General features: G+C 38.7%; 1 pseudogene; it reads right to left on the bottom strand.

Annotated features, from left to right (window-relative positions):
- Positions 1 to 1,578: 1,578 nt before the first annotated feature.
- Positions 1,579 to 1,700, bottom strand: LOC126016695 (uncharacterized; annotated as a pseudogene).
- Between the last annotated feature and the right edge of the window lie 15,803 nt (positions 1,701 to 17,503).

The following is a 17,503-nucleotide window of genomic DNA, read 5'->3' as shown; positions in this document are numbered from 1 at the left end:
TGTCCTTGCTTTGCAAAGATTAAAATCACTAATAAAATGATCAAAGGCACTTTGATAGGTCTCATTCTGGCTTACATGGCTGACTTCTTTTACAGTTACTGAAATGGGGAAAAAGCTAGTCTCTTTCAGAAATTTTATGGAGAGGGTCTCTCTAAGAGGAAAAAGAACTTTCTAAAATGTATTCTAAGTTTACAAATAAGGTGGATGACTGGTTTGATTCCTCGTGTCACATGGAACACCCCTGAGCACAGTGCTAGGAGTAAATCCTGAACACTTCCATATGTTGCCCCCAAATCAATCAATAACAGTTGGAAAAAATAGTGGCCCCCAAATAATTAATTATCCCCAAAATAAGTTTTATCCCAAAGTTGACTCATATATTACTTACATTTTCGTGGTTTGGTGGCAAGATTAGATTAATTTTCAGAAATGAATATATTAGGATTCATTTTTGCCCTCTTCAGCTTTCTTCCCAGTTATACTGAGAATACTGACTTACTTGAAGTATTTAATTACTTGAAGAAGCTATTACTTGTATATAACTTTAATCAATTATAAAGGAAAAAAACTTTATTTCTTGTATTAAAAAATTATACTATAGCATAGAAATTGCACAGGTAAGGTACTTGCTTTGCATTCAGATGACCACAAGTGTTCCTTGGTTCCACATGTGTATGATCCCCTGTTTAGGGCCCCTAAAATAAAGATCATCCTTGGGCTTTTTTGTATGTTTGTTTACAATCTAGATTTACTCCAAAACAGAGATTGTCTTACTTGTAAACCTGGATGGGACTGGTTCAGGATAGTCTGAGCTATCGGTCCTTACTGCCCCACCCAAGGGTGCTCTCCATACTCAATAAAAACAGTTCTGGCAGAGATACTAAATAAAAGACTGCCAGAACATACATGTTTTGCTCTTAGCCTGGTTTGTATTTTTTACACTTGATCTTAGCCCAAAGGCCGAGAAGCAATGGTTTGTATTTTTTCATGTGTAATTCTGATTCAGACTTTTGAGGTTTGAGATAAGGCACATGGGGTAATTTTACAGTCCCCTATTCACCACTTGGGTGACTCCTGAGCACTGATCCAGGAGTAAATCATGAAAAGATTTGGGTATGCCCCCTAAAAAAATCACATTGTTATTTCAAATTAATAGTAAATAACTGAAGACACAATTAAAAACAGAGAACCAACACATTGATAGGTTTGTCAGCAATGACTTTAAGTGGTGTTTTAGAATTCAGAATTAAATGGAATTGAGCTTTAAGACATTAGACATAGAAGTTGAAACTAAAAGCTCTAGCCTCCTGGATATTGAAGTAGGGAGTGACTGATGTGTCACTAGCACCAAACAGGGCTGGTTAGAATACCTAAGAGTCCCCAGGAAATGATAAGTATTGACAGTTTTTAAGTACCTCAGGACCTTAGAGACAGTAATTTAATTCTATCTCTCTTCTTACTTGACAATTTTTTTGATTCCTTCTATATGCTGAACAATGGAGTGACTTAAGACAGATAATATCCCTCACATTTATCTCATATCTCTACTAAACTCTTTTGCCTGCCTTTTATCTTTTTTTTTGTCCCTCAATTTACAATACAGACCAGGCAAAGGGCCTGGGTTGAGGTGTATATGGAGTGCATTTACTGTACCTCCTCTTTCTATACAGTCAGTGTGTGTGTGTGTGTGTGTGTATATATATATATATATATATATATATATATATATATATATTCACACAAAAAAATCCTTCACCAGTGCAACATTCCCGTGACCTATATCCCAAGTGTCCTTCCTCCCCACCCCACATAGGCCTGTACTCTAGACAAGCTTTCTACTTCCTAGAAACATTGCCTGCCTTTTAGACCTTTGTTCCAGAGACCTATGAGGAAAGTCTATAGCAAATATATGGGGATCCTAAAACCTTCATTTTTAGGCTACAGTCATTCTCCTCTATCTCCTCTGATTAATATACTCTTCTTTCATCTTCACCTATAGCTCAATTAGACCCTTCCAAGTCATGCTGAATATACTCTTTCTTTCCTATATTTAGTCACTGTATTCTTCTCAAATTCTTTCTTCTCTCTCATACTGTTTCAGACCAAATATAAGTCCTTTGTAGTTATGAATTTATACTTATTAATGACATAGTAAGCCCTAGGAAGTTAATCAGTCACTAATATTAATGATTCATGCCTCATTCTATGATCTCAGAAAGTCACTCCCTACTTCAATATCCACTCATGTGGTAAAAAACTATACTGAACAATAAAATTGACAGATAAAAGTGACTAGACTGAGCTTATATATTCTGAAAAAGGGAAAATGGGTGCCTAAAGAATGTGCCATCTGAAGTCTAATTGGTAGAAAACAGGCAATAAGTCTGAGGAAGGTTTTGATGATGATAACTGTGAAAAGTCTTTGAAGTGTTTTGTAGATATCAACTTTGTGAAAAGTAAGATGCATGTTACAAAGAAAGAAAGGCATGTTAAAAGCAAGGACATAGAGAAACTGAAGTGGGTCTACATGACTTAAATAATTCAATAGTTCTAATGGTAAAAATATGAAGAAAAGAATCAGAAAGATAGTATAGCTGATAGGGAGGTTGCCTTCCACACAACAGACCAGGTTTGATCCCTGGCATCCCTATGGTCTCCCAAGCTCACCAAAAGTTATTTATGAATGTTGTCCTTTTTAAAAAAAATTATTTATTGATTGATTCATTAGTTTTTGGGGGCACACCAAGTGGTGCTCAGGAGTTACTCCTGGCTCTGCACTCAGAAATCAACCCTGGCAGGCTGGGGTCCCTCCCACGTTGGCCACGTGCAAGGCAAATGCCCCACCACTAAGCTATCTCTCTGGCCCATGAATGTATACTCTTTTTTTTGTGTGTGGTTTTTTTTTGGGGGGGGGGTCACACCCGGCAGTGCTCAGGGGTTATTTCTGGCTCCAGGCTCAGAAATTGCTCCTGGCAGGCACAGGGGACCATATGGGGCGCCGGGATTTGAACCGATGACCTCCTGCATGAAAGGCAAACGACTTACCTCCATGCTATCTCTCCGGCCCCAACTCTTTTGATTTTTTTAAAAATTTATTCTTCAAAATTACAAACATGTTTGCAATTGGGCCTCAGTCATAAAAAGCACATCCCCTTAAGCTGTGCAACATTTCCACCACTAATGTCCCCACCTCTCTCCTCTTTTAGAGCAGAAGTAACCCAGGGCCATCATTAAGTATAGTACAAAAAACAAGCAAAAAAAAAAAAAAGAATAGGAGAAAGTGTTATGACTCTTATAAAATGCATTAAAATAATTTATGCAGATATGATGCTCTTTTTTTATATTTTTTTATTTAAACACCTTGATTACATACATGATTGTGTTTGGGTTTCAGTCATAAAAGGAACAACACCCATCACCAGTGCAAAATTCCCATCACCCAAGTCCCAAATCTCCCTCCTCCCCACCCAACCCCCGCCTGTACCCTAAACAGACTCTACATTTCCCTCATACATTCTCAATATTAAGACAGTTCAAAATGTAGTTATTTCTCTAACTAAACTCATCACTCTTTGTGGTGAGCTTCCTGAGGTGAGCTGGAACTTCCAGCTCTTTTCTCTTTTGTGTCTGAAATTTATTATTTATTATTTATTATTTATTATTATTATTATTAAGAATGTCTTTCATTTTTCTTAAAACCCATAGATGAGTGAGACCATTCTGCGTTTTTCTCTCTCTCTCTGACTTATTTCACTCAGCATAATAGATTCTGTGTACATCCATGTATAGGAAAATTTCATGACTTCATCCCTCCTGACAGCTGCATAATATTCCATTGTGTATATGTACCACAGTTTCTTTAGCCATTCGTCTGTTGAAGGGCATCTTGGTTGTTTCCAGAGTCTTGCTATGGTAAATAGTGCTGCAATGAATATAGGTGTAAGGAAGGGATTTTTGTATTGTATTTTTGTGTTCTTAGGGTATATTCCTAGGAGTGGTATAGCTGGATCGTATGGGAGCTCGATTTCCAGTTTTTGGAGGAATCTCCATATTGCTTTCCATAAAGGTTGAACTAGACGGCATTCCCACCAGCAGTGGATAAGGGTTCCTTTTTCTCCACATCCCCGCCAGCACTGTTTGTTCTCATTCTTTGTGATGTGTGCCATTCTCTGTGGTGTGAGGTGATATCTCATTGTTGTTTTGATTTGCATCTCTCTGATGATTAGTGATGTGGAGCATTTCTTCATGTGTCTTTTGGCCATTTGTATTTCTTCTTTGTCAAAGTGTCTGTTCATTTCTTCTCCCCATTTTTTTTGATGGGATTAGATGTTTTTTTCTTGTAAATTTCTGTCAGTGCCTTGTATATTTTGGAGATTAGCCCTTTGTCTGATGGGTATTGGGTGAATAGATTCTCCCACTCAGTGGGTGGCTCTTGTATCCTGGGCACTATTACCTTTGAGGTGCAGAAGCTTCTCAACTTAATATATTCCCATCTGTTAATCTCTGTTTTCACTTGCTTGGAGAGTGCAGTTTCCTCCTTGAAGATGCCTGAAGTCTCAATGTCCTGGAGAGTTTTGCCTATGTGTTGTTCTATATATCTTATGGTTTGGGGTCGGATATCGAGGTCTTTAATCCATTTGGATTTTACATTCGTACATGATGTTAGCTGGGGGTCTAAGTTCAATTTTTTGCAAGTGGCTAGCCAGTTGTGCCAACACCACTTGTTGAAGAGGCTTTCCTTGCTCCATTTAGGATTTCCTGCTTCTTTATCAAAAATTAGGTGATTGTATGTCTGAGGAACATTTTCTGAGTATTCAAGCCTATTCCACTGATCTGAGGGTCTGTCCTTATTCCAATACCATGCTGTTTTGATAACTATTGCTTTGTAGTAAAGTTTAAAGTTGGGGAAAGTAATTCCTCCCATATTCTTTTTCCCAATGATTGCTTTAGCTATTCTAGGGTGTTTATTGTTCCAAACAAATTTCAAAAGTGCCTGATCGACCTCTTTGATGAATGTCATAGGTATCTTTAGAGGGATAGCGTTGAATCTGTATAACGCCTTGGGGAGTATTGCCATTTTGATGATGTTAATCCTGCCAATCCATGAGCAGGGTATGTGTTTCCATTTCCGCGTGTCCTCTCTTATTTCTTGGAGCAGAATTTTATAGTTTTCTTTGTATAGGTCTTTCACATTTTTAGTCAAGTTGATTCCAAGATATTTGAGTTTGTGTGGCACTATTGTGAATGGGGTTGTTTTCTTAATGTCTATTTCTTCCTTATTACTATTGGTGTATAGAAAGGCCATTGATTTTTGTGTGTTAATTTTGTAGCCTGCCACCTTGCTATATGAGTCTATTGTTTCTAGAAGATTTTTGGTAGAGTCTTTAGGGTTTTCTAAGTAGAGCATCATGTCATCTGCAAACAGTGAGAGCTTGACTTCTTCCTTTCCTATCTGGATTCCCTTGATATCTTTTTCTTGCCTAATCGCTATAGCAAGTACTTCCAGTGCTATGTTGAATAGGAGTGGTGAGAGAGGACAGCCTTGTCTTGTACCAGAATTTAGAGGGAAGGCTTTTAGTATTTCTCCATTGAGGATAATATTTGCCACTGGCTTGTGGTAGATGGCCTTAACTATATTGATAAAGGTTCCTTCCATTCCCATCTTGCTGAGAGTTTTGATCAAGAATGGGTGTTGGAACTTGTCAAATGCTTTCTCTGCATCTATTGATATAATCATGTGGTTTTTATTTTTCTTGTTGTTGATGTTGTGTATTATGTTGATAGACTTACAGATGTTAAACCATCCTTGCATTCCTGGAATGAAACCTACTTGATCGTAGTGGATGATCTTCTTAATGAGGTATTGAATCCTATTTGCCAGGATTTTGTTGAGGATCTTTGCATCTGCATTCATCAGCGATATTGGTCTGTAATTTTCTTTCTTCGTAGCATCTCTGTCTGCTTTAGGTATCAAGGTGATGTTGGCTTCATAAAAGCTATTTGGGAGTGTTTCCACTTGTTCAATTTCATGAAAGAGTCTTGCCAGGATTGGTAGTAGTTACTCTTGGAAAGTTTGATAGAATTCATTAGTGAATCCATCTGGGCCTGGGCTTTTGTTTTTGGGCAGACTTTTGATTACCATTTTCATTTCATCAATGGGGTGTTTAGATATGCTACATCCTCTTCTTTCAACCGTGGAAGATTATAAGAGTCCAAGAATTTATCCATTTCTTCCAGGTTCTCATTTTTCGTGGCATAGAGTTTCTCAAAGTAGTTTCTGATTACCCTTTGAATCTCTGTCATATCAGTAGTGATCTCTCCTATTTCATTCCTAATACGAGTTATCAAGTTTCTCTCTCTCTCTTTCTTTGTTAGGTTTGCCAGTGGTCTATTAATTTTGTTTATTTTTTCGAAGAACCAACTTCTGCTTTCGTTGAACTTTCGGATTGTTTTTGGGTTTCCACTTCGTTGACTTCTGCTCTCAGCTTTGTTATTTCCTTCTGTCTCCCTATTTTTGGGTCCTTTTGTTGAGTACTTTCTAGTTCTATTAGCTGTGTCATTAAGCTACTCAGGTAAGCTCCTTCTACCTTCCTGATGTGTGCTTGCAAAGCTATTAATTTTCCTCTCAGTACTGCTTTTGCTGTGTCCCATAAGTTCTGATAGTTTGTGTCTTTATTGTCATTTGTTTCCAGGAACCTTTTGATTTCCTTCTTGATTTCATCTCGGACCCACTGGTTATTTAGTATGAGGCTGTTTAACTTCCAGGTGTTAAAGTTTTTCTTCTGAGTCCCTTTGGAATTCACAAATAATTTCAGAGCCTTGTGGTCAGCGAAGGTAGTCTGCAAAATTTCTATCCCCTTGATATTATGGAGGTATGTTTTATGTGCCAGAATGTAGTCTATCCTGGAGAATGTCCCATGTACATTGGAGAAGAATGTGTATCCAGGTTTCTGGGGATGGAGTGTCCTATATATATCCACTAGGCCTCTTTCTTCCTTTTCTCTCCTCAGGTCTAATATATTCTTGTTGGGTTTCAGTCTGGTTGACCTATCCAGTGTTGACAAAGCAGTGTTGAGGTCCCCCACAATGATTGTGTTGTTATTGATATTGTTTTTCAGATTTGTCAACAGTTGTTTTAAATATTTTGCTGGCCCCTCATTTGGTGCATATATGTTTAGGAGAGTTATTTCTTCCTGCTCTACATACCCCTTGATTAATATAAAATATCCATCTTTGTCCCTTACAACCTTCCTGAGTATAAAGTTTGCATTATCTGATATTAATATGGCCACTCCAGCTTTTTTATGGGTGTTGTTTGCTTGGATAACTTTTCTCCAGCCTTTTATTTTGAGTCTATGTTTGTTCTGACTATTCAGTGCGTTTCTTGTAGGCAGCAGAAGGTTGCATTGAGTTTTTTGATCCATTTAGCCACTCTGTGTCTCTTAACTGGTGCATTTAGTCCATTGACGTTGAGAGAAAGAATTGTCCTGGGATTTAATGCCATCTTTATATCGAAATTTGGTGTGTCTTTTGGTCAGTCTTGTCTTAGATTAGGTCTTTCAGTTTTTCTCTTAAGACTGGTTTTGAGTCTGTAAAGTTTCTGAGCTATTTTTTGTCTGTGAAACCATGTATTCTTTTGTCAAACCGGAAAGTGAGTTTTGCTGGGTACAGTATTCTAGGTGAAGCATTCATTTCATTCAGTCTTGTCACAATATCCCACCACTGCTTTCTGGCATTTAGTGTTTCTGGTGACAGGTCTGTTCTAAATCTCAAGGATGCTTGCTTGAATGTAATTTCCCTTTTGATCTTGCTGTTTTCAGAATTCTGTCTCTATCTGTGGGATTTGTCATTGTGACTAGGATGTGTCTTGGGGTGGTTTTTCTGGGGTCTCTTTTGGTTGGTACTCTTCGAGCATGCAGGATTTGATCACATATATTCTTTAGCTCTGGGAGTTTCTCTTTAATGATGTTCTTGACCATTGATTCTTCCTGGAAATTTTCTTCCTGGGTCTCTGGGACTCCAATGATTCTTAAGTTGTTTCTGTTGATCTTATCATAGACCTCTATTTTCATCTGTTCCCATTCTTTGACTAATTTTTCCATTGTCTGTTCATTTGTTTTAAGTTTTTTTTCCAATCTCTCCTGTTGTATGGAATTGTTATGTATCTCATCTTCCACAGCACCAAGTCTATTCTCAGCTTCTTCTACCCTGTCCCAGAGCTTATCCATTTTGTCATTCACTTCGTTTACTGATTTTTTCAGGCCTGTTATTTGACATGTTATTTCAGTTTGGAGTTTTGTGATTTCTGTCTTCATATTTTCTTGATTCTTATTAGTGTTCTGTTCTATTCTATTCATGGTTTCTTTGAGTTCATTGAGTATATTCCATATTGCTACTCTAAAGTCCTTATCTGAGAGATTGATTAGTTGGTTGGTCGTTAACTGGTCATCAAAATTGTCATCTTCATTCTCTATGTCTGATGCTGGCCTGCGTTGTTTCCCCATTGTCACACTTGTATTGTGGGTTTTTCTACGTGTTGTGGTGGTATTCATTGGTTATATGATGCAGGCAACACACTTCTCTGGCTCCGCCCTTTCTGGATGGGCCGACTTGCCTCCAAGGTAGGGGAGTCCTCCGTGGATGAAGCCTCACACAGGATCAAATCTTAGGCCCAAGCACGCAGCAGAGAAGACAGTCTGGAGAGAAGTTCTTGCTTCTGTGATCCAGCACTGTTCTTAGTGTGGTTTTTTTTTTTTTATTGTGATGGTGTTCTATTTTTAGAAAGAGCGCACGGCTGTGTAGCAAAGTGGAGCTAAGTGCCTTCTGGAGCCTCTTTTCAGCCCACTCTCAGGAGGTTCACGCAACAGGATAGCAGAAAGACACACACAGGCAGCACTCACAGTTTTTCACAGTCGGGCCCCACTGGTCAGGCGTAGTTTTCACTTGCTTGCTGGGCAGCTTCAGAATGCTGTATTTTTGGGGTTCACTTCCCAGGACTCTGAGGAGAGTCACTGGCTCGCTGGGTAGCTTCCGAATGTAGTTTCTTTGGGGTTCGCTTCCCAGGGCTCTGAGGAGAGCTTCCAGAGTTCAGGAAAGACAGAGAAGGGTAGGACAGGGCTCCCTTCCAGTGCTCAGTTTCCTCAGAAGAAGCACAGCCGGGTGGAGACTCTGCAGGTAGAGCAATCAGCACTCTGCCTGGAAACCCCCACATCCAGCCATTTCTTACTCACTCACTGGCTCGCTGGGTAGCTCCCGAATGTAGTTTCTTTGGGGTTCGCTTCCCAGGGCTCTGAGGAGAGCTTCCAGAGTTCAGGAAAGACAGAGAAGAGTAGGACAGAGCTCCCTTCAGGTGCTCAGTTTCTGGTTCGCTGGGTAGCTTCCAAATGTAGTTTCTTTGGGGTTCGCTTCCCAGGGCTCTGAGGAGAGCTTCCAGAGTTCAGGAAAGACAGAGAAGGGTAGGACAGGGCTCCCTTCTGGTGCTCAGTTCCTCAGAAGAAGCACAGCCCAGTGGAGACTCTGCAGGTAGAGCAATCAGCACTCTGCCTGGAAACCCCCACATGCAGCCATTTCTCACTCACTCACTGGCTGGCTCGCTGGGTAGCTTCCGAATGTAGTTTCTTTGGGGTTCACTTCCCAGGGCTCTGAGGAGAACTTCCAGAGTTCAGGAAAGACAGAGAAGGGTAGGACAGGGCTCCCTTCCGGTGCTCAGTTCCTCAGAAGAAGCACAGCCCGGTGGAGACTCTGCAGGTAGAGCAATCAGCACTCTGCCTGGAAACCCCCACATGCAGCCATTTCTCACTCACTCACTGGCTTGCTGGGTAGCTTCCGAATGTAGTTTCTTTGGGGTTCGCTTCCCAGGGCTCTGAGGAGAGCTTCCAGAGTTCAGGAAAGACAGAGAAGGTAGGACAGGGTTCCCTTCCGGTGCTCAGTTCCTCAGAAGAAGCACAGCCGGGTGGAGACTCTGCAGGTAGAGCAATCAGCACTCTGCCTGGAAACCCCCACATGCAGCCATTTCTCACTCATTCACTGGCTCGCTGGGTAGCTCCCGAATGTAGTTTCTTTGGGGTTTGCTTCCCAGGGCTCTGAGGAGAGCTTCCAGAGTTCAGGAAAGACAGAGAAGGGTAGGACAGGGCTCCCTTCCGGTGCTCAGTTCCTCAGAAGAAGCACAGCCCGGTGGAGACTCTGCAGGTAGAGCAGATATGATGCTCTTAAAATATGTCTGCGAATTGAGGATAGTTTGGGGTCAGCATCTGGTGATGCTCAGAGCTTACTCCTTGCTCTTTGCACACTCCTGATGGTGCTCAGGTAGTAGTGAATGGGGATCAACTCTGTCAGAAGCATGCAAGACATCTCTGACTTTCTATATGCATCATATGAAAGATAATACTAGACTGCCCTCATTCCCTTATACTAAATTAAATGCACTACTGAGTGAGACTACAGTTTTCCAAGGCTAGATAAGTAGGCTTCTTCAGGTCCTGTTAAATTCTTGACCACTCACTGTAAAAGAAGCCAGTCATTAATGCTCTAAGAATACTCAGGCAGCTTTTAGAGAAGACTCTGTGGAGAAGAGCTCAGACTTCTTGCTAAAGTCAATAACATCTTGCCATCCCCAGGAGTGAGCCACATAAAACCAGAATATTTTTCCAGCTCCAATATAACCTTTAAATGACTCTGATACCAACCAATGTCTTTATTGCAATCCCTTGGAAGATCTTAAACCAGAAACACTAAACCCACTAATCCATGACTAAATTCCTGGGCTGTAGAAATTATGAAATTAGTAAAAATATTTATTATTTTAAGTCACTAAATTTAAAATATATGTAATGTAAGTATTGTATAAGACTAAAGAAAATATGACCAGATATTTTATAACAAAATAATAGCAGCATTGTAAACTGATTGGAAATAAAATAGAATGGAGGCAGCTAAATATGTAAGGTGACCTTCTTAGGGATTTAATAAGGTCCTGCTTTAAGAACTTAGTCTAGAGATTAAAAGAATAGAGGAAAATGGTTTAACAGGGAGAAATAAAAAGGCAAAATAATGTGGTAACTATTAGCAATGGCATATGAGGTAAAGGGAAGCGTTTAAAAACATGATTCAACTCCGGGCATAGTGGATCAAGACTATAGCTGCATCATTAATGTAAATAAGGAGCAAAGAAGAGTAAACAAATGAAGAGAATAGGACTTTTAATTTTGAACATAGTGAGTTTGAATACTGCGCAAAATCAAAATGAAAGGTCTTATTAGGAATGTCAAAATCTAGACTTCCAAAAAGAAAATAGACTGGAATTAAATTTGGATTAAAGGATATTGAATACTATAATAGAAGGTAGCCAAGGATAATTAAATTGCCTCTATGTTTAATAATAGTCAGAAAAAGAGATGGAGGCAGAAATATTGAAGATTAAACAATAGCACCAAGACAGAAATCTTGGGATAGAAGAGCAGAAATGAAAAGAGGAGAAAATTGAAAGAAAATATTACAGTGAACCAATTTAGATAGAGCCTAAATGCAAAGTTTATAGAGTGACCAGGAAGTTCAAATCTATTTTGCAAAAGTAGATTCAATTAGAAAGCTGGTGGCAGAGACCACACTGAATTGGGTTAAAGACTAAACTAGAAGGACTGGAGCAAAAATATCAGCAGGCGGAGTATATGCTTTATATGTGTGCAGTTGGGTTTGATCCATGGCACTACATAGTATCCTTAAGCACCACCAGAGGATGTACTAAGCATAGAGCTTGGATTGGCCCTTGAGCACCACCAGGTATGACTCAAAGCATACAAGCAAACAAAAGGAAAGTTTGAAATAATAGAGAACACATAGAGGCAAGAAATGCAAACTATGTCTCTAGAAGCTCAATATGAATTGAAGAAAGGACTGAATCTTCACTGCACAGATAAATGCATCATGAGGAGAGAGCAATAAGTGAGATAATTTTCTCTCTATCATAGATCATAAAATAAAAGACTAGTATATGGGCCAGAACAGCTCTTACTTAGAACATAACAGCCCTCTTTCAGAGCATTGGCTTTGCCTTCTCCTCAGCTCTCTGCTATAACAAATGTCTTGTCCACATCTAACTCTGCACAGGTTACTTTTTCCACATGGAAGACTAACCTCTTGAAGTATACTCATAACCTTCATATGATACCATGTATATGGGGGAGTAAAGAAAAATCATTAGTATCCAAGTAATCAGACACATAGTAAAAGAAAAATAGCCTTCTTTCCTCTATGGAGTCTTTGACATTTCTATGCCTTTCTTCCATAGAGGAAAGAAGACTCATATTCTTTAGACTACTGAAAAAAATCTGTCTTATTCACCCATCTACAGCATCTGAGATTCTAAGTGCCTGCTGTTATAAGGTGGCAGAGAAGTAAGAGATAAACGCTTGATCAAAAAAGCAAAAACAAAAAGACATTTGAATGAAATGTGGGTGGGCATCTAAGAATGTTAACTATTATATATTAATGAAGAACATATAAAATAGTATAAGAAAATTTCAAAAGAGAATGCACTCAATCCACAAGATTAACACACTTGAAACTAATTGATAAAACATCAAATAATTTTGCAAACTGGCAACCATAAGGATTAGATAGAAAGGTCAAACACTGAGTCACAATGGGTTGAGCCAATATATAAATTAAAGAAAAAAATCATACTTTTCTCAAATGAACTCTTTTTTGATGCCTGCTCATTATGTAAATTTCCATATTTGGCAATTTTAATACTTTAATAATTATGTATGTTTTCTGCTTGTGGGTTTTCACAATGAATACTAATCCAATCCGTTTACATTAATGCATCCTAAGTTTTTTATTCCCTTTGGTGTGGCTTTTGGTTTTTTTTTTTCAGCCACACCCATTTGATGCTTAGGGGTTACTCTTGGCTAAGCACTCAGAAATTGCCCCTGGCTTGGGGGGACCATATGGGACGCCGGGGATTGAACTGCGGTCCTTCCTTGGCTAGCGCTTGCAAGGCAGACACCTTACTTCTAGCGCCACCTCACCGGCCCCTTGTGTGGCTTTTTTATATTATCTAATTTATTATATTATCTAATTATCTATATTAATTATATAATATAATTATAATTATATATTGTATATTAGAATATATTATATTATATTATATTATCTAGATAAAAATGACCTTCTGGTTGTTTATTTAAATATCCCTTCCTAACATTGGTAGCAGGAAAGTTACACTGGTGAAGAGTGGTATACATTTGGTGACTGAAAGTTAACTACAAACATTTTTGTAATCACAGTGCTTAAATAAAAAAATTACTATTAAAAATATTCCCTTCTGCTGGAAGTTACAGCCCACTTCATGAACTTCACCACAAAGAGTGATGAGTTTAGTTAGAGAAATAACTACATTGAGAACTATCCTAACAATGAGAATGTATGAGGGAAATAGAAAGCCTGTTTAGAGTACAATTGGGGGTGGGGTGAGGAGGAGGGACATTTGGGACATTGGTGGTGGGGAATGTTGCACTGATAATGGGAGTGTCCTCTTATATGACTGAAACCCAACCACAATCATGTTTGTAACCAAAGTGTTTAAATAAAATATTATTTTAAAAATATATTCCCTCCTGTCCAGAACACCTATTTTATATACATTCAAAATTTTAGACAGAAAATATCTTCTTCACTGGAATTATGTTGCACTCAGCTTTAATTTTCTACATTCTATCTAGATGCTTTAAATTCTTACTTAAAGAAGAAAGTCAAGAAGAAATTTTATATCAAATTCTTCAGTAGGCATCTCTTTTCCAGTTAGGATCTATGTCTCACATGTAATTATTTAATCTGTGGAAAAACCAGGATCTCTGATTACAGAAGATTGATTGTGACAATGATGAATGGGCAGAACTTATCCTTGGAGCAATAAAAAGACCCTAGTCTAGGCATTGGCCTGTACAACAACCAAGAACACTAATTCCAGAGGTCTGACTGAGACAACTGCAACTGAGCAGAACTTCTGGAAACATAATGAAAGACTCTATCCTAGGCTTCATTCTAGGCTGAGTGCAAACACCAAGACCACCAATTACAGAAGATTGATTAAAACAACAGTGTTGGAACAAAACTTCTAAAATTGTAAAGAAAGACTATCCTAGGCTCCATCCTATGACCTGTTCAAATACCAAGATCTCTAGTTACAGAGGCCTGATTTTATCATCCATGATGGAGCAGAAAGTTTCCAGACACCACAAAAAAATTTTCAGGAGAGTAAAAGAGCATGTATGGAGCCTGTAGTTATTCCTATGACAGTGGAGAAACCCAGTATCTTTTAGGCCAAGGGAATTCCCTTTCTAATCTCCCCAAATATTCATAGTGCCTTTGCAAAGCGGGGGGGGGGGGAGAAGCACAATTTTTTTTCTTTTTTCTTTTTTTTCATTTTACTTCAGGCTTGTGATTATTGCTTGGTTGTTGTCTGCATTGCAGTAATGTTTCTTGGATTTTTTTTATTGTAGTTTTTGTTTTGTTTGGTTTGGTTTGGTTTCTGTTTTGTTTTGTTTTCTTGTCTGTTCTTTTTTTCTTATTTTTTTCTTTTTGTGATACTTTTCCTTATCCCCTCTCTTCTCTTAAATTAATATTTATAATCCTTTAGATGGACCCCTCCTGGATTTGTTTGTTTTCTTTTTGCTTTTGGGGGGGTTTCTTGTTTGTTTTTTGGGTTTTGTCTTTTTTTTTCTTTTTCTTTCCCTTCAAACAGAACCACATAACTTGAATCATCTTGTTCTGCCTCAAAAATTGAAGGGAAATATTGATGGTACCAAGACCAAACAGTTGTATGAGCATTGAGTAGAAAAAAAGATCAGTCTAACACCAAAGCCAAAGCCAACAACAACAAAATCTATACCCATTCTACAACAAACTAGACATAGAGGGAATCACTTATACTAGCATCCCAGGGGGTGGGGGGCGAGGAGGAGGATATGGGATGCATGCTGGGAATAAGTTTGGACAACACTGGTGGTGGGAAAGCCCTGGATTCAATGCCACTATATACCTAAAATATTACAGTGAAAAATTTGTAATCTTGGTCACCATAAAAATGTTATTGATCACAATAAAAATTCATAATAAAAGTAAATCTATGTCTTACTCTTTTCCTCTTTATCCTAGAGTCTTCACATATAAGAACAGTCCCTGGAGAATCCAGAGCCATCATTACCTTTCATCAGAATGGTGGAGTTCCTTGTGTACCAGGGAATAAGTGAGAAAGAGATGGAGGAGTGATACGCTGGATATACAAAGTACAGAGTCTGAGATGGTAAGGGACTGTTTTTCAAGTTGCCACAAATAGAGTTATTTTACTTTTCTATGAGACTGTAATTGATAGTTATTTCCTTGAGTGTTATCAGTACAGAGTTCAACCTTCACATTTCAGCAATTACAATCACAGGGTGAACTTCTTTTACTAAAATGATTAGGCAATTATTGTATTATTCTACTGATAGCCCCTTCGGTATCTAAGCTCAGGCAATGTCACATTGAAATAAATCTTTGCTCTTTTCAGCTTTGAAAACACTTATTTCCTTCCATGCTGTTGAGAGTCTATTTCAAAGATCTTCAAATTTCTTTCATCACTTGCATTTTCTCAAGGGTGATTTTAGGCATGTCCTTTAGAAAAAGATGACTAAACTTATTTGTCAGACACATCCACTTCTCTTGGAATTTTATTTTCCCACAGATGTAAGCTTAATTGGCACTCATCTGATCTCCAGGAGTGTACAATTTAGTATTCAACATCTGTCATTGATAATGCCCTAGAGAGTAGGTGATCACCCACGTTCTCCTCATAGAATGGCATGGCAGGACCGCAAAGTCAGCAGGTGTGGAGAGACACACAGACTCAGGGAGGACCGAATGGCAAACTTGAAGAACAAAAGTAGCATTGTTTGCACCTCTTGGAAACCTGCCAACAGGAAGTGAGGCTTTGTCAGAGAGGTCTGTGGGCTTCATCACAGTCCACTAGGCAGAACGAGATCAATACTATTGTCTGCAATGGCTCAGTGAACTCTTGTAGTGGCTATAATAAGACCAGTGCCAGAGCAAGACTAACTCCATCTCTGGTCTCTTTATCCTGACATGACCATTCTTTCACCTATCACCTTTGAACTTCCTAAATCTAAGTCAGATTTTACCTAAAATCTCCCATGTTCTGTTTTACAAATTTCCCAGTTTTTAACTTCTCTGTTATTGTTGGTTTTTTTTTTCTTCCAGTATTCTGCATTTACACCAATATGTAGGGCTGGATGAGAGGCTGAGAGTACAAAGAATGAATGGTGACCCACAAAAGATTGACTGAACGTGTTTGTTCCTCTTGCTCTTACCTGCCCTTAAGAAGCTTTATAAATAAGGACAGAGTGGATTTTGAAACTTTGTATTTCCAAGAATATAGTTGTGTTTTTTTAATGATACATAGGTTTCTTCTGTTGGAAAGAAGATATGTCAAATAAGGAGATAAATGTGATTTTTTTTCTTTCTATGGCATTACAAAGGAAAAGCTGAAGTTTGGGTCAAAATCATTTCTCCTCAGAGAGAAGATAGGCCCGACTTTTGTGAAACAGTAGTAATGCTCAGTGCTGGAAGTTCCTCTCACTGCCACTCACCCCACAATCAGTCCTTTATTGTTGGGTGTTAGTGCAAGACTTGGCTCTGCACCAGTTCTCAGACACCACTGATGGTGAAAGGTAGGGTGCCTGATTAATGCCAAGCGAGGTGTCTCAGTTCACTTTTAGGCTTCTCCAAGACTCTTCAGGTATAGTAGTGAGGGAAACGTTGGAGTGCCTTTTGCCTCTGAAGAAGGTGGAGCTCAAGAATTTCCACTAAGCTTTTGCTAGGATAGGTAAAAGTAAGGCTCTGTCTTTTGCTATGACTTTAGTTCTTGATTAGAGCAATTCAGATCTGTCCTTATGTATACTTTTTAGTTGGTCCTTCAACTGAAGAAATTAGACTTTGGGGCTTGAAAGTACATGGATTAAGCATTTACCTTCCATGAGGCAGATACCAGTTCTATCTGCTGTACTATATGGTACCCCGAGCATCACGTGGTGCAATTCTAGAGCAACCCCCACCCCAGAAGAACTGAGAACGAGACATTTTAGGGCCTAAGCAGCACCACTCTAGGCCCTTGCATTAAACATCAGTATCAATAAACCAAGAATCCTAGAGAGGGTTACTCTCACCTCTTGAGTGCCACAGGGAAACCTCCCCCAAAAAATAACTATAGAAAAAGGGTTCAGGCTTCTGATAGTTCATTCATTCATTTGCAAATTTATTTATTTATCTATCTTCCATCTGTACTCATTGGCTTTCATAGATTACTAATTGCTTAAGCTTGTAATCTGGTTTATATTAGACTGAATAAATATAAGAAACTCACCATCTTGACAGTCCTCAGGTCTAGAGTGTCTAGTGACACTACTCTCTTCATTCTGAGTCTACCTGTTTCACTTTTTTAAAACTT

The sequence above is a fragment of the Suncus etruscus genome, chromosome 8 (assembly GCF_024139225.1).
Source record: "Suncus etruscus isolate mSunEtr1 chromosome 8, mSunEtr1.pri.cur, whole genome shotgun sequence".
In the NCBI taxonomy this organism is placed as follows: Eukaryota; Metazoa; Chordata; class Mammalia; order Eulipotyphla; family Soricidae; genus Suncus; species Suncus etruscus.
This window is presented reverse-complemented; position numbering and strand designations above follow the sequence as displayed.